Source organism: Camellia sinensis, chromosome 3, assembly GCF_055761805.1.
Source record: "Camellia sinensis isolate YWXY chromosome 3, ASM5576180v1, whole genome shotgun sequence".
NCBI lineage: Eukaryota > Viridiplantae > Streptophyta > Magnoliopsida > Ericales > Theaceae > Camellia > Camellia sinensis.
This window is the reverse complement of record NC_138963.1, coordinates 5,666,482-5,685,285: the sequence shown is the minus strand read 5'-3', so window position 1 is coordinate 5,685,285 and position 18,804 is coordinate 5,666,482. Positions and strand designations below refer to the sequence as shown.

Genomic DNA, 18,804 nt, shown 5'->3' with positions numbered 1-18,804 from the left:
CACTCGCCTATTGAATTGTTGTTATAGTTATTCCCAAGTCTAGAAATAACTGTTTGGGCTATCGTGGAGGATAGTCGTGATTGTTGTAGACAATGCATGTGGATTAGGTATAACTGAAACTAATCACATTAGTTGAGTCATTAATTTTGACTGTTGAATTAATACAGACATTATGTGTATTGATTGTGTGATGTATGTGTTATGTGTTTACATACTTTGTTTTGTGTGGGAGGAGATAGGGGATGTACTCCACGGTTTAGGGGAAGATAGGGGATGGACCTCTAAACCGGATTTTGTTTAGGAGGAGATAGGGAATGGACTCCATTAGTATCACTTTTATGTGTGCTTATTTATATTGAAGTGTTTTGTTGATACAGCACTAAAATGTGTATCAATCTGGAAGTGTGAAGTGTTTTAATTTGACCTTGAGTCTCATTTGTTTGTTGATATTGGAAGAATGTGAATATGATATATATATAATTCACTGTTGTAAGTTTGGCCAGGTTCTGAGCCATGTTGATAAAGTTGGAAAGTAAAACGTATCTTGGACAATAGTGTCATGAGGCTGTAAAATGAAGTAATTGATTATCCTGGTTAACCATCTGTTGAATGCTATTACTTTATTCATTGCTTATATGTGGTTTAGTATATTTCTACTGGGCTGTGGCTCACCCTTTATGGGAACATCATTTTCAGGTTCAGGTGATAAGCTACCTCCAAGGACTTAGCTTGGAAGGACTTGGACTTTGAAGACTGTTTCTAGTTATTTGTTTTATTTTATTGTTAGTACATGTAAACACTTAAGCCTAGGGCTTTATTTATATTTGAGTTAGAACTCATACTTTTGTGTCCAAGTGTTGCCTTGGAAAGATGTAAGCCGTTAGGGCATTTAATTTGATGTTACATGTAACGTTTTTGTTTAGTAAGACTCTGATGAATATTATAATGAATTATTGAAATGTTTTCTTTAAATAATGCATGTCATTGATATATATAATGGGTTAATTTTGAGGGCGTGACAACTTGGTATCAGAGCGTACCGGGTTTGAATACTTTGGGTACGTGGGAAGTGATTAGTATCACAATGGGTTCGTCTCGTCTGATAGAGTTTTGTCAGCTTAAGCAGGCGAGTTCTTCAGTGGCCGAGTTTGAGGCTGCATTTACTAGCTTGTCCAGGTTTGCACCTGAGTTGGTGGCGTCTGAGGAACGCCGCTGTATTGAGTTTGAGAAGAAGTTGAGACGTGGCCTCAAGCTGAGAGTTTGGGGAACTATGATTCGGGATTATGGGCGTATGGTTGATGCTGCAGCCCACATGGAAATCATGATGCAGGAGGAGGAGGAAGGACAGAAGGGCTCCAAGAGGAGTCAGGATGGTCAGAGTGATGGTAAGAGATAGAAGGGTTTTAATCCTCAACAGTCTCAGGGTAGCTTTTCTAGATCGACTTTTCCTGTGCCGAGTGCTAGTTCGGGGAAAGGCAGTCAGGGAGACATTACCTGCTTCAAGTGTGGCCAGCTGGGCCACAAGTCTCCAGTTTGTCCTCAGAGGGGAGGAGTTCAGAGAGCAGCATTTTCTTCGGCTCGATCTCAGAGCCAGAGTCAGGGTAGAGGCCAGCCACTCTCGTGTTATCAGTGTGGTCAGCCAGGGCATATGAAGAGGTATTGCCCGCAATCGGGTGGCACACCTGGTGCATCTGGTTTGAGGCAAATTCAGGGTCAGCAGCCAGCTCAGTCAGGTCAGGCCTCGAGGGCCAATCAGGGGGCTTCATCGTCCCAGTCGGTACAGCAATCTTATGCTCCTAGGGGTGAGCAGGTTGATCAGAGGTCGTCTGGGCACGTGTACGCTGTTACCGCGCAGGATCTTGTGCCAGCACCATCAGTTGTGAGAGGTACCTTCTTGTTTTGCAACTCGGTTGCTAATGTTTTGATTGATACGGGTGCATCTCATTCCTTTGTGTCTGCTGCATTTGCATCTGTTTTGGAGTTGGAGTTAGCACAGTTAGCATCTCCTATTTGTGTAGTGTCACCTCTTGGGGGTGAATTGATCTTGAAACAAGGTGTTAGGGGTTGTGATATAGAGGTAGATTATCATAGAATCCCATTTTCCTTTGTAGTTATGCCTATGAGGGGTTTCGATGTTATTTTGGGTATGGACTGGTTATCGTCATATCGGGCTGTTATTGATTGCTACCGCCAGAGGGTCACTTGTTGTACCGTGAGCGGAGAGTATTTTCATTTTCTGGGGGACCGGGTTGGTAATGTGTTGCCACCGGGGTACGTTCCACGAGGACGGAGTGAGCTTAGTGGTCTACTTGCTAACCTTTCGATTAGTGAGGATGATGAGACTCAGATTGTGTTGCCAAGGGTGGTTTGTGAGTACTCGGACGTCTTTCCCGAGGATCTTGTTGGTTTGCCACCGCACCGGGAGATTGAATTCTCTATTGACCTAGTGCCCGGCACGGCGCCGATTTCTATGTCACCTTATCGTTTTCCCCCAGCTGAGTTAGTTGAGTTGAAGATCCAACTCCAGGAGTTGCTAGATAAGGGCTTTATACGTCCTAGTGTTTCACCGTGGGGAGCACCGGCCCTCTTTGTTAAAAAGAAAGGAGGTGCTTTGAGACTTTGTATAGATTACCGGAAATTGAATCGGGCTACGGTTAAAAATAAGTACCCTATGCCTCGTATAGATGATCTGTTTGATCAGCTGAAGGGTTCCCGTTGTTTCTCGAAAATAGACTTGAGATCGGGTTATCATCAGTTAAGAGTCAGGGAGGAGGATATTCCGAAAACGGCATTCCGTACGCGGTATGGCCATTATGAGTTTCTGGTGATGCCATTTGGGCTCACCAATGCACCGGCAGTTTTTATGGATTTGATGAACCGGATATTCCGGGAATTTTTAGATCGTTTTGTGGTTGTCTTCGTGGACGACATCCTTATCTATTCACCTTCTGAGGAGAAGCACAAGGAACACTTGAGAGTGGTGCTTGAGTTACTTAGAGCCCATAACCTTTATGCTAAGTTTGGGAAGTGTGAGTTCTGGCTAGAAGAGGTCAAGTTCTTAGGCCATGTAGTTTCTGGGAAAGGAGTGTCTGTTGATACAACCAAGACTGAGGCAGTGCAAGATTGGGCACAGCCTAAGAGTGTGTTTGAGATCCACAGTTTTATGGGTTTAGCCGGGTATTATCGTCGGTTTGTGAAAGATTTCTCCAGATTAGCTTCGCCTTTGACTAGATTGACTCGGAAGGGAGTCAAATTTCTATGGAGTGAGATTTGTGAAAAGTCATTCCAGGAGTTGAAAGTTAGACTGACCACCGCTCCAGTATTGATTATTCCAGAGAGAGGGTTGGGTTATGCAGTCTATTGTGACGCCTCACGAGAGGGTCTGGGTTGTGTGTTAATGCAAGAAGGGAAAGTAGTTGCCTATGGCTCACGTCAGTTGAAAATTCACGAGCAAAATTACCCTACGCATGATCTAGAGTTAGCAGCTGTGATATTTGCCTTGAAGATTTGGAGGCATTACCTTTTATGGTGAGAAATTTGAGGTTTTCTCGGATCATAAGAGTCTGAAATATTTGTTTTCACAGAAAGACTTGAACTTGAGGCAGAGGAGGTGGATGGAGTTCATAGAGGATTATGACATTGAGTTGCATTATCATCCGGGAAAGGCCAATGTAGTGGCCGATGCCCTTAGTAGGAAACCTGTTGGTGACATAGCTAGTATAGCCATCCGAGAATGGGAGATGTTGGGTGCACTTGGGGAGTTTGATTTACTTTTGGGTGAATCCGTTGAGGCTGCGGCCTTGTTTTCAGTTGTTGCACAGCCTACTCTTGTGACTCGAGTGTTAGAGGCTCAGAGAGGTGACCTTGAGGTAGAATCTCTTCGTGAGAAGATTTCCAGTGGGAAGGTTGAGAAGGGTTTGTCGGTGTATTCCAACCAGAGTCTGAGATACCGAGACCGTCTGTTTGTGCCGGAGTCTTGCCGAGAGGAGGTACTCCGAGAGTTTCATCATTCACGTCTTGCGGTACATCCGGGAGGCACTAAGATGTATCGGGATTTGGGTCGCCAGTTTTGGTAGCGGGGTATGAAGAGAGATGTGGCAGCTTTCGTATCTAAGTGCCTTACTTGCCAGCAAGTGAAGGCCGACCATCAGAGGCCAGCGGGTTTGTTACAACCCTTGCCTATTGCCGAGTGGAAGTGGGAACACGTCACTATGGACTTCGTTGTGGGTCTTCCAAAAACTCAGCGGGGTAATGATGCTATTTGGGTGGTTGTAGACCGGTTGACTAAGTCGGCGCACTTTATTCCTATGCGTATTAGAGATTCAGTCGATCATCTGGCCGATTTATATATTCGGGACATAGTGAGGTTGCACGGGGTCCCAGTAACGATCGTCTCAGATAGAGATCCTCGTTTTACTGCCAGGTTGTGGCAGAGTTTGCAGAGGGCCTTAGGCACTAAGTTGACCTTTAGCACGGCTTATCATCCTCAGACTGACGGACAGTCCGAGCATACTATTCAGATCCTTGAGGATATGCTTCGGGGTTGTGTTCTAGACTTTAGTGAGTCGGAGGAGAGGCACTTGCCGTTGGTGGAGTTTGCCTACAACAACAGTTTCCAGTCTAGTATCGGTATGGCACCATTTGAGGCCTTGTATGGCCGGCCGTGTAGATCTCCTGTTTGTTGGGCCGAGGTGGGTGATGCACCTCTGTTGGGTCCGGAGTTAGTGAGAGAAACGACGAAGAAAGTTGAGCTTATCCGTAAGAGGCTTGTGACAGCACAGAGTCGTCAGAAATCTTATGCAGACCGTAGGAGGAGATCTTTGGTGTTTGAGGTGGGTGATCATGTCTTCCTGAAAATATCACCTAGGCGGGGTTTAATGAGGTTTGGGAAGAGCGGGAAGTTGTCCCCTCGGTTCATTGGTCCTTTTGAGATCCTTGAGAGGATTGGCGAGGCTGCCTATCGTTTAGCTTTGCCACCGCAGTTGTCCGGAGTACATGACGTGTTTCATGTGAGTATGCTTCGGAAGTATGAGCCGGATCCATCACATGTGTTGGATTGGACTGATTTAGTGGTTGACGAAGATGTCTCGTATGAGGAGAGACCGGTTCGGGTCTTGGATAGGCGGGATCAAGTTTTGCGAGGCAAAACCATCCCTTTGGTGAAAGTTTTGTGGAAGCATCACGGAGTGGAGGAAGCCACTTGGGAACGGGAATTGGAAGTCCGCCAGAAATATCCGGACATGTTTGTTGATTTGTAATCTTGTAATTAGATTCGGTTTTATTGTTGAGCTTAAGAACTTTATGTACGTCTTAAGTTGTAAAACATTGAATTTGTATTGGTAAATGAGTGTATCTTGAAACTTGCTTCATTATAGAAGTTTAGTGTATCATTGCATCTGGTGAGTACATTGTTGAATGTGTTATATATATCATGCGATTAAATATAATATGAGAATTGTTAACATTGAAAGGAATAATGCATAATAATGATACAAGTTGAGATATATGTTGTTTTATATATATTGTGAGATACCCCTTGATAAAGAGATGAAGTGACCAGTATTGGGTCAAGATGTTTATTGCTGTTTTACAATATCTTTGAAAATTGAGAAAAATCTGTTTTCAAAAACTTATGCTTAATTTCGGGGACGAAATTCTTTGAAGGGGGGGAGGTTATAGCGACCCCGGTCTTTTCCCATTTGATTATTGTATCCGGACTTAGGTTCCGTAGCTCCTGCCATTGTATTATGTTTGTTACCGTCCTTTAATTTCTTATTTCTGAGTTGGGGGATGCAATGGGCAGGTTGTAGCAGGTTGGTTGAGCTTGGGAGCAAAGGGTTGCTGCCCAGAATTTGACCCTTCGCTCGAGCGAGAAGTTCTTTGCTCGAGCGAGCTCTTTGTTTTGGTCCGTCGATCGAGCCAGGGTTTATTCGCTCGAGCGAGTATTGCGTTTTGCAGTCAGGCCTGAGAGCAGAGGTTTTTGGCTCGAGCGAGCTTTTCTTCGCTCGAGCGAGTTAGTTCGTTCTTCGCTCGAGCGAGAGTTCCTTCGCTCGAGCATGTGTCCGGTTACAGACCTGAGGGATTGAGTTCTTCGCTTGAGCAAGATTTCTTTCACTCGAGCGAGCTTTTGGGTTGTTGGCTCGAGCAAGGTTACCTTGGCTCGAGCGTAGCTTTTCTGTGTCTGGTCGCTCGAGCGACAGAGGCTTCGCTCGAGCGAGCCTGTCCAGTTTATATACGCAGCAGCGGGTTTTGATCAGTCTTTTTCATCTCCTTTTTATTCCAAACCCTAGGTCCGACTTCTCTCTCTCCCTAATCACCTTCTCTCTTAGATTTGATCCACTTAGGGAGTGTTTCTACCCTAGATCCTTCATTAAAAAGATAGAGTGAGTCGAGGGCTTCCATTTAATCTGAATAGTTGGCGATTTGGAGCACTTTGGTATTTGGGTATCATCTATGTCTTCTCCATTTGGGTTGTTTTCTTCGAGGTAGGGATTTCCTACTCCATTTTATAAGTTTTGTTCTAAGTTTTGGTATTTTGATATGTTGGGGTTACTTTGATAATTTTGGGAAAAACCCTAGTTGTAATAATTAATTAATTTATATAATTAATTTAAGGGAATTGAGGAATTTGGTTAAATTCATGAATTTGGGAAATTATTGGTTAAATGGTGTAGTTGGATAATTTAAATCACTCGCCTATTGAATTGTTGTTATAGTTATTCCCAAGTCTAGAAATAACTGTTTGGGCTATCGGTGGAGGATAGTCGTGATTGTTGTAGACAATGCATGTGGATTAGGTATAACTGAAACTAATCACATTAGTTGAGTCATTAATTTTGACTGTTGAATTAATACAGACATTATGTGTATTGATTGTGTGATGTATGTGTTATGTGTTTACATACTTTGTTTTGTGTGGGAGGAGATAGGGGATGTACTCCACGGTTTAGGGGAAGATAGGGGATGGACCTCTAAACCGGATTTTGTTTGGGAGGAGATAGGGAATGGACTCCATTAGCATCACTTTTATGTGTGCTTATTTATATTGAAGTGTTTTGTTGATACAGCACTAAAATGTGTATCAATCTGGAAGTGTGAAGTGTTTTAATTTGACCTTGAGTCTCATTTGTTTGTTGATATTGGAAGAATGTGAATATGATATATATATAATTCACTCTTGTAAGTTTGGCCAGGTTCTGAGCCATGTTGATAAAGTTGGAAAGTAAAACGTATCTTGGACAATAGTGTCATGAGGCTGTAAAATAAAGTAATTGATTATCCTGGTTAACCATCTGTTGAATGCTATTACTTTATTCATTGCTTATATGTGGTTTAGTATATTTCTACTGGGCTGTGGCTCACCCTTTATGGGAACATCATTTTCAGGTTCAGGTGATAAGCTACCTCCAAGGACTTAGCTTGGAAGGACTTGGACTTTGAAGACTGTTTCTAGTTATTTGTTTTATTTTATTGTTAGTACATGTAAACACTTAAGCCTAGGGCTTTATTTATATTTGAGTTAGAACTCATACTTTTGTGTCCAAGTGTTGCCTTGGAAAGATGTAAGCCGTTAGGGCATTTAATTTGATGTTACATGTAACGTTTTTGTTTAGTAAGACTCTGATGAATATTATAATGAATTATTGAAATGTTTTCTTTAAATAATGCATGTCATTGATATATATAATGGGTTAATTTTGAGGGCGTGACATATCCAATATACAGGCAACTAAACTAACACATTATATTATAAAGTAAGACAAAAAAATAGATAATTATTATAACATTGTTTCTGCAACTAAATTAATACATTATAATATAAAGTAAGATAGTAAAAATAGATAAATATGATACATGTAAGTGATGAGATACAAAGATTGGTAAGATAATATTGATACAAAGATTTCTAGAATAGATAGTAAGATAGTAAAAATATCATTAATGTATTGATACAAAGATTTAAGTGATGAGATACATGTAATCATGGTGACTTAATGTGGTACATAAATATGATATTATTATACACAATGACATGACAAATTATATCTTAACTTCTAATTTGTAACAAATTCGACCAAGTTGGGATTGTTGAGGTTAGTTATGCCGTTCAGTGCACTTCCCTACTTTGTTGATGTATTTTTGCATGTATATTACTTTTTTCATTAATAAACCTTTATTTTGCCGATAAAAAAAAAAAACAATCGACCATGTAAGGCGTAAGTCCATTGTTATGTCATGGTGAGCGAGTTATGAACCTATAACATTTCTCAAATAAATTAGAAAATGCTGGTCATATAATATTTTCCGGGAAAATTACGTTTACCCTGGGGTTTGAAAAAATATAGTAGGTCCTATTAGTTTGGCATAATTACATTGATTTTTTTTTAAGATTTTAATACGTATAATACATAATCTCTTTTCATTAATAATTTGTTAATCATATAGACGGAAAAATGATATTTTCATCTCTTTAACTCTGAATTGTATATTTTAGCTTACATATCCTTATATATTCACAATCTGCATTGGTTTTAGATCTTTTAGCCTTATTAAAAGAGAGTAGGGGTAATTATGCCAAAATTGTTAGACATGCTATATTTTCTCTAAAATTTGAGAAAGATTAGTGCAATTTACCCATATTTTTATATGAAAAATTTATATAAAATTATATGAGAATGACATTTTTATAATTGTGACCTATAGGGATAGACTTTTTACTTTGAGATATATAAACTTTGTTTATATAACATTACCTAAATAGGATTTTAATGAATAAATCTTCGAAAACAATATTCATAGTAAATGCTGACATTCAAATTGGAAATTTGGAAATTTCAAAATAAAAAGGGAAAAAAATCTTAAAATACCATGAAAATTATCCAATTTTTGAAAATAAATATCAGCATCAATAATAAAATATTGAAAATACTTACAGAGGTGTAGGTATTTCTATAAGTATTTTGGGTTTTTTTTTTTTTTAATTTTGAAAGCATTATTATTCTTAATAATAATTAAAATCTTGAACATAGTCTCTTTCACTTTACTCTTTTACCATAAAATAGACTTAAATCCAGGCCATCTTTCATGATTGTCCTCTTGATTTCTCTTTCGCAAGTTACAAATGTGTGCATTAAGATCACAAAGAAAACAATAGGTAAGTTATAATGAAAAATGTTATATGCAATCTTTTTTTTTTCTTTTTTCTTTTTTTGGCTATTATTTTTGTATCATCATTTATGTGGATATTTAATTATGATTCTTAATCATTAAGAAAATAACAATATAAATAATCTAAGTGATGAGATACAAAGACTGGTAAGATAGTATTGATACAAAGATTTCTGCAATAGATAGTAAGATAGTAAAAGTATCATTATTGTATTGATACAAAGATTTAAGTGATGAGATACATGTAATCATGGTGACTTAATGGGGTACTTAAATATGATCATTATTATTCACAATGACAAGACAAATTATATCTTAACTTCTAATTTGTAACAAATTCGACCAAGTTGGGATTGTTGAGGTTAGTTATGCTGTTCAGTGCACTTCCCTACTTTGTTGATGTATTTTTGCATGTATATTGCTTTTTCCATTAATAAAGCTTTATTTGCCGATCAAAAAAAATAAAAAATAAAAAATACGACCATGTAAGGCGTAAGTCCATTGTTATGTCATGGTGAGCGAATTATGGACCTATAACATTTCTCAAATAAATTAGAAAATGCTGGTCATATAATATTTTTCGGAAAAATTACATTTACCACAGGGGTTTGAAAAAATATAGTAGGTCCTATTAGTTTGGCATAATTACATTGATTTTTTTAAAGATTTTAATTCGTATAATACATTATCGCTTTTCATTAATAATTTGTTAATCATATAGACAGAAAAATGATATTTTCATCTCTTTTACTCTGAATTGTATATTTTAGCTTATATATCCTTATATATTCACAATCTGCATTGATTTTAGATCTTTTAGCCTTATTAAAAGAGAGTAGGGGTAATTACGCCAAAATTGTTAGACATGCTATATTTTCTCTAAAATTTGAGAAAGATCAGTGCAATTTACCCATATTTTTGTATGAAAAATTTATATAAAATTACATGAGAATGACATTTTTATAATTGTGACCTATAGGTATTTCTATAAGTATTTTGTGTTTTTTTTTTTTTTTTTTAATTTTTGAAAGCATAGTTATTCTGAATAATAATTCAAATCTTGAACATTGTCTCTTTCTCTTTACTCTTTTACCATAAAATAAACTTAAATCCAGGCCATCTTTCATGATTGTCCTCTTGATTTCTCTTTTGCAAGTTACAAATGTGTGCATTAAGATCACAAAGAAAACAATAGGTAAGTTATAATGAAAAATGTTATATGCAATCTTTTTTTTCTTTTTTCTTTTTTTTGGCTATTATTTTTGTATCATCATTTATGTGGATATTTATTATTGATTCTTAATCATTAAAAAAATAATAACATAAAGAATCTAATATCCTGTATTCAGTGATATTTAAGAAAATGAGATATATTATAACCCTCTATAAATACAATAATATTACACTTACAAAGTTGTTATACCACGTTATATTTACCAACTTATCTATCAAGATAAAATTAAAGTAATAATTCTTTACTACTCAAACATATATATATATATATATATATGTATATCCAATATACAGGTAACTAAACTAACACTTTATATTATAAAGTAAGACAAAAAAAATAGATAATTATTATAACATTGTTTCTGCAACTAAATTAATACATTATAATATCAAGTAAGATAGTAAAAATAGATAAATATGATACATGCAAGTTATGAGATACAAAGATTGGTAAGATAATATTGATACAAAGATTTCTTGAATAGATAGTACGATAGTAAAAACATCATTAATGTATTGATACAAAGATTTAAGTGATGAGATACATGTAATCATGGTGACTTAATGTGGTACATAAATATGATCATTATTATACACAATGACATGGAAAATTATATCTTAACTTCTAATTTGTAACAAATTCGACCAAGTTGGGATTGTTGAGGTTAGTTATGCTGTTCAGTGCACTTCCCTACTTTTTTGATGTATTTTTGCATGTATATTGCTTTTTTCATTAATAAATCTTTATTTTGCCGATAAAAAAAAAAAAATTCAACCATGTAAGGCGTAAGTCCATTGTTATGTCATGGTGAGCGAATTATGAACCTATAACATTTCTCAAATGAATTAGAAAATGCTGGTCATATAATATTTTCCGGGAAAATTACGTTTACCCCTGGGGTTTGAAAACATATAGTGGGTCCTATTAGTTTGGCATAATTACATTGATTTTTTTTAAGATTTTAATTCGTATAATACATAATCTCTTTTCATTAATAATTTGTTAATCATATAGACGGGAAAATGATATTTTCATCTCTTTTACTCTGAATTGTATATTTTAGCTTATATATCCTTATATATTCACAATCTGCATTAGTTTTAGATCTTTCAGCCTTATTAAAAGAGAGTAGGGGTAATTATGCCAAAATTGTTAGACATGCTATATTTTCTCTAAAATTTGAGAAAGATCAGTGCAATTTACCCATTTTTTTATATGAAAAATTTATATAAAATTATATGAGAATGACATTTTTATAATTGTGACCTATAGGAATAGACTTTTTACTTTGAGATATATAAACTTTGTTTATATAACATTACCTAAATAGGATTTTAATGAATAAATCTTCGAAAGCAATATTCATAGGAAATGCTGACATTCAAATTGGAAATTTGAAAGTAGAAAGGGAAAAAAATCCTAAAATACCATGAAAATTATCCAATTTTTGAAAATAAATATCAGCATCAATAATAAAATATTGAAAATACTTACAGAGGTGTAGGTATTTCTATTAGTATTTTGAGTTTTTTTTTTTTTAAAAAAAATAAAATTGGAAAGCACTATTTTTCTGAATAATAATTAAAATCTTGAACATTGTCTCTTTCTCTTTACTCTTTTACCATAAAATAGGCTTAAATCCAGGCCATGTTTCATGATTGTCGTCTTGATTTCTCTTTCGCAAGTTACAAATGTGTGCATTAAGATCACAAAGAAAACAATAGGTAAGTTATAATGAAAAATGTAATATGGAATCTTTTTTTTCTTTTTTCTTTTTTTGGCTATTAGTTTTGTATTATCATTTATGTGGATAATTATTTATGATTCTTAATCATTAAGAAAATAATAATATAAATAATCTAATATCCTGTATTCAGTGATATTTAAGAAAATGAGATATATAATAACCCTCTATAAATACAATAATATTACACTTACAAAGTTGTTATACCACGTTATATTTACCAACTTATTTATCAAGATAAAATTAAAGTAATAATTCTTTACTACTCATACGTATATATATATATATATATCCAATATACAGGCAACTAAACTAACACATCTATATAATAAGAGAAGAGGTTTTTTGAAAATGTATAGAAATGTCTCAGAGATATATTTTGATCTAATGATTGAGATTAATCCCAAGTTTATATGGATGGTTGAGATCAACAGATCTCCCGCCCAAAGACTCTCTCCCTAAAGCATCGTTGTCTCTTTCCCACCTACCCACCTTCCCTCTCTATCTCTTCCCTCTGTGTTCTTCTTGAATACATCTCTTTCACAGATACATCTCTCTCTTCCCCCTCTCTCTTTCATACGCTACTCTCTCTTCTCTTGCGATGACCACTGACCACCTCTCCTCTCCCTCGCCCTCGCTGGAGACCCAAACTCGAACCCTCTATTCCTGTCTTCCTCCCTTCATCTCCCGCTCCTTCATCCCCCTTCCCCATTTTAGGCCTTTGTTTTGTAACAAACCCATACCTTCTTCGATTCAGTGAGAGGAGAGAAAGAGGAGGGCATCGTCGTCCCCCGCCGACACCCTACCCCGCCGTCGCCGACAAGAAGGTTCGAAATACATGAGGTAAAAGGTCACAGTCCACCTGATGAATTTAGATTCAGTTTTGGAACTAAAATTTGACAATAGTAGATGTTGTGTGTTTGTGTCTTTGCCCAGGAATCTGTGATGTTATGTGATGCTGTGTGTGAGTTATGTGAATCTGTGAGTTATGTGAATCTGTGATGTGTTCTCAACAATTTAATCAATCCATAGTGTTCTGCACTTTTTCTTTCTATGTGCTTTCTTGCCTTCTACATTCATATGTTACTAAAAATCCTACTTGCATCAGCCTTATTTTACCAAGTCACAGCTATTTTGATCTGGGTTCAACCCCCTTTTTTTTTTTCCCCTCTAAAGGATCATTCAACGTTGAACAACAATTTAATCAATCCATTGTGTTATGTACTTTTTATACAGCTTTTATAGACACTTATTGCCTGACTGGATAATTTTTTAATTGATTTAATTTTATTAAATCCGATAAAGAAACATGAGAAAAGTTGTATATAATGCTCTTAGACATTTGAAAGTTTCCTTCTTAAATTAACTTCGTGAAACATTTCTACAAACCAATTTGCTCTCATACAAAGCATTTTTTATAAAATATTGTAAGTTTATATACTTTTATTAAATTTTTTGTGTTAAAATTTATATAATTATACGTATAAATTATGGAATTGCGATGTAGAATATTGGAATTGAGCAAAGCTGCAAAGGTGCAGAAATTGAGGATTTGGTGGTGGCTTTACTTGGCCTCTGCAATCTTCTAATGAAGGAAGGAAAAGCTATGGATGCTGAAAATCCCTTTATTAGGTAATTTGGCTGTAGATTTCAATATTTTTGTCTTTTATTTATTAATTTCTTTTTTGTTTTATATTCCATTCTGTGATGACTTTGTAGATTTCTTGACATATATGCAAAGTTATACGGGGAGAATAATGAAAGAGTTTTTGAATGGCTATGTGTTTGTTGGCCCATGTGAAATGTGCATAAGGTGAACTTCGTATTCTTCATTGTATGCAAGTAGTTTTCTTCCTGATTTCATTTAAATTAGTCGGATCATGTTAACACCAGTACTTGTGTGGGGTCAAAAAGTTGCTCATTCTACTATGAGTGGATTGCGGTGAACTTTAAATTTAAAAGTTCATTCATAGATGGAGATCTATTTCAAGTTTTTGAGTGTGGGGTCATGTGCCATTTTCATACAGGGAATGCTGATGAAGGCAGTCAATTATATAGAAATGCTCTTCAGGTCCTTACAGATTCAAAATGTATGCCTTTGGATGACAACGTAATGGAAAAGATGATAGATTTACCAGAATTGCTGCATTTAGTGGGAAGGTATGCCTTTGTTTCAGTTCTGCCACTTTTCTAATTAAGAAACCTCTTTGTGCTCAGACTACAATAATTTAACTAGCTATGTTTGCATTTAACAAAATCTATATAATAAGTTGAGAAGTTTTATGGATGTTCTATTATCATGTGCGCATAATATCTTTTAATATCTTTTGATAGATTTGAGTTGACATGTTGATTTAGATGTTCTTAAGGCCTGTGATTGCTCTTCTACTGATTATGAAGTGCCTTTCTTTTTTTTTATTGGTTCCTTAGAGTTGTCTCTACTTACAGATCTGGGTTAATAACATTAAGTATTAAAATTCATTTGTGAGGATAGTTTGTAGTTTGTATATTTGAAGGTGTGATAATCTTGAACATGCTGTTAGGTTATGAATTTGTTTGTTGTTGGCTTAACAAGATGGATTGAAATTTGCAATCCATGCAACACGTGAATTTTTGGGAGATGGTCGATAGATTGAAATTACCATAAATAAGATGGTCGATAGATTGAAATTTGCAATCCATGCAGCACGTGAATCCATGCAGCACGTGAATTATTGGCTTAATAAGATGGATTGTAACTTGAAATTACCATAATCAATCCTAACTTGATTACCATAATTACCATAAATAATTACCAGAATTCAGAAGAATACCATTTGTTTTGTGTGTTTCAATATGTATCATAGAGATGAATGGTTAGAATTAAATTGTGTGTTTACAATATGTTATAAGTTTTGAATTTGATATGCTTAATTGTTACCTAGATGATATTCTTTCGTATTGGTTTTAAAAGGTGCTTCCAATCTAACTTATTTTAGGTTACCTGGGGAGCTGCACAGGGGTAGTCCAACGGGGCTATCTTCCATATATTTGTACCATATTATAATAGGCTATTTCAAATATTCAGTTAAATTTTGTGTGCTTCCAGGTATTTTTTTTAATGTGGAGGGGCTTTGATTTACTTTTACTGAACAATTGAAGGTATTTATTAAATGTGTCTATATATATGTGTGTGAATTCATACATAGCTGTATATTTCTGCAAATGAAACTTACTGACTTATTGATAGCTTCAGCTCTAGATTAATTGGTCACTAAATTGTTCAACTTCAGCTTAATTAAACTTGGTCTGAACTGAATCCAAGCCCATCTAGGCTGAGCTTGGTTTTCACATGCTTGGTCAACCTTGCTCATGTACCTAATGGATTTGGTTTTTAAAGTCCCATGTTTATTTCAAATCCATGTGAAGCCATATTGAATGCTTTATTATGTTGTTTTGTAATCCTGATAGGTTGCAATTAATTCATCTTTACAATATGTTATAAGTTTTGAATTTAATATGCTTAATTGTTACCTAGATTTTGTATTGGTTCTAAATAGTATTGGGATTATATTTATAATAAATTTAAATAGTATTGGGATTAAATAGTGTTGGGATTAAATTTAATTTTATCAAATTAAAAAATAAATTTAAATAGTGTGAGATTAAATAGTGTTCGGATTAAAAAAATAAATTTAAATAGTGTTGGGATTAAATTTTATATTAAATTTGTAATTTTATCAAATCAAAAAATAAATTTAAGTAGTGTTGGGATTGCTTGAAGAATCGACTTGGTCAGCATAATACATGGGGGCGGTTTCAACCACTCGGCTGTGGTTGAGATTGATGAATTTAATTCTTATTTCGGATAGATATTGAATTTAATATATAAAAAATCATATAATCAACCCAATCAACTTATTCATATGCATACAACTTGAAACATGTGTGTTTATTTTCTTAATTAATAACTTGAATTCAGCTTTAAACAATTGTCGCTAAAGGACTCCAAAGAAGCACTTTGAACCTATTTTTGAGGTTTGAGATCCTTGAGTTTCATTACTTTGAGTTCAAGGTCTGAAAGAATTTAACTGGGTGTATAAATATTATATAGATATGGTTTGCGTGAACTCCTAATTATGGTCTTGCTTTGTAAGTTATTCATGTGTAGGTATGGTTTGGCTGATGGTTGTTCATTATATATATAGGTATGGTTTGTCTATGATATTTTTTTGCTTCTTTTTTTTTTTTTTTTTTTTTTTTTTCATTACCAAGTGTCTCATTTGTCTAATAACAAATATTAAGTTTTTTTCTTTCATTACCAACTGTTTAAATTGCTGATTAAACATTTTTTTTTTTGGGTCATAAAATTATGTTTGAACTTTTTAAATGATAATTATAAATTTAATTTGAAGACTATAAAATTGAAGTTAGTTGGGAAAGAGAAGAGTTTAAATTTGGACAATTGTTGTGCTCCTATTTTAATACCTTTTATGTTGGTAGGGCTGATTTTAATTTTATCATTTTAATGTAATTGTTAAAATACATCATTCAACCGTCATAATTATATAACCAAATATTTTCAGGTTGAAGTACAACAATTATGGACAATATCACCATTTTCGAACAAGTAAGGTTTTTTTTTTTTTTCTCCCCCTCCATATAAATTTAAATACCTCTCTTATAATGTAAGGCCTATTTATTTAAAATAAAGCTTATTTATTTATTTATTTATTTTAAACTTATCATATCTAATTTTCTTCTAATAAATGCTTTAAACAACTACTTTATAGGTGGATGAAGACTTACACCGAACGGTAATATCAAGAAAGAAATGATTTTTTTTCTTATTTATCTGTACAAAGTTTTATTTATCACTCTAAAGTTTTTGTATATATAGATTCAATTTCTTCAACAAAGAAATGTTAATGTTGTTCACGATGAACGTGACCTTAATACTATTCATATTCATGAGGTAAGCCTAAAAGTAACTAATATACGAATGCATTTTCTTATCATTTTGTACATTATTTATAAATAGATTCTACTTATTTTTTTATAAGCATAGGCAAAGAAAAAACACAAAGCAACATCAAAGGAAAAAAAAAAAAGGCTATCCCTTCTGGCAAAGGAAAGGAACATGCAAATCCCGTGGTATGGTTTCTTAACATTTTTAAAAAGTTTGTTTTCCAAATATTTATTAAATTTTTGTTTTTATATAGATTTTTTTTTAAGAATTGCATAGTGTCATATACTATTTTTTATGTACATTTTTATGAGTTATTGTTTTTAAAATATTTATTCAATTGATTTGACTGATTTTGAAATATTTTTCTAAACTATGTTAAAGTAAGCATTTATACATGTTAACGCATTTGTTTAAACATTAATTTGAAATAGATTTTTAAAATTAATTAAATGACTTTTTTAATTATATAAAATAGGTTTTTTAAAATTTTTATTTTACTTATAAATTCTTAAGGAAAGAAGAAAAGGACAACAAACAATTTGCAGGTTGCAGTTTGCAGCTTTGTGTGTGTAATGTGTTTTCAAATTATTTTTTTCCTCCCTTTTTAAATTTCATCAATACACACATTGGTTTTTATGTGACTAACAACTCAACCGAGCGAATAAGAAAAGTTAGTTAAACTTTTAAGAACAAATACATGATAAAAGGAAAGCAAGAGAGAGAGGATAATCTTCACATTTTATGCACCTAATTATATAATATTCTCATTTTAGGCACACAATGATAATGTGTAATTAAAAATGGCATTGACTCAACGTGCACGGCGAGAACGTGAAAAAAAACAAAACCCATGTTCTGCATACCAATTAGGACAGCGCCTGCGACGAGAACGAGAGAAATCAAAGAAATGTATCAATCCAAGACAACCTTCTTTAACACTCAATTGGTAAACAACTCTGTTAAATATATTTTTATAATTGTATTTTAATCTTAATATTATTTATACCGTGCCTTTAGGCACGGGCATACGCTAGTTATATTATAAAGTAAGATAAAAAAAATAGATAATTATTATAACATTATTTCTGCAACTAAATTAATACATTTTATTATAAAGTAAGATAGTAAAAATAGATAAATATGATACATGTAAGTGATGAGATACAAAGACTGGTAAGATAGTATTGATACAAAGATTTCTGCAATAGATAGTAAGATAGTAAAAATATCATTATTGTATTGATACAAAGATTTAAGTGATGAGATACATGTAATCATGGTGACTTAATGTGGTACTTAAATATGATCATTATTATTCACAATGACAAGAAAAATTATATCTTAACTTGTAATTCGTAACAAATTCGACCAAGTTGGGATTGTTGAGGTTAGTTATGCTGTTCAGTGCACTTCCCTACTTTGTTGATGTATTTTTGCATGTATATTGTTTTTTCCATTAATAAAGCTTTATTTTGCCGATAAAAAAAAAAAAAAAAAAAAATTCGACCATGTAAGTGTAACAAGCCCGCGGGGACCTCGCTACAGCTCGGACTCGATTCGTGTCACGGTTCTAAGTCTGAACCAAAGAGTCCAAATCCGGCAAATCGTTTTGAGAAAACAGATTTTTGAAAGAAGTGCCAAACATGGACTGCTTTGCCAGATACAGAGTCGCCACCTAAATATTTTATTTTGGGAAATTTAGGAAACCCT

At 34.1% G+C, this 18,804-nt stretch overlaps 1 long non-coding RNA gene across 3 annotated transcripts; it reads left to right on the top strand.

The window, feature by feature from the left end:
* Nucleotides 1-13,382: 13,382 nt before the first annotated feature.
* LOC114290575 (uncharacterized) lies at nucleotides 13,383-17,104 on the top strand. Of its 3 annotated transcripts, XR_014363407.1 has the most exons (6): nucleotides 13,383-13,778; nucleotides 13,866-13,959; nucleotides 14,174-14,306; nucleotides 16,297-16,333; nucleotides 16,712-16,755; nucleotides 16,919-17,104. It is a non-coding gene; the product is annotated as an uncharacterized LOC114290575 (long non-coding RNA). The 3 variants fall into 3 exon arrangements; XR_014363406.1 differs by lacking the exon at nucleotides 16,297-16,333; XR_014363405.1 differs by lacking the exons at nucleotides 16,297-16,333; nucleotides 16,712-16,755; nucleotides 16,919-17,104 and adding an exon at nucleotides 15,125-15,374.
* Nucleotides 17,105-18,804: the final 1,700 nt, after the last annotated feature.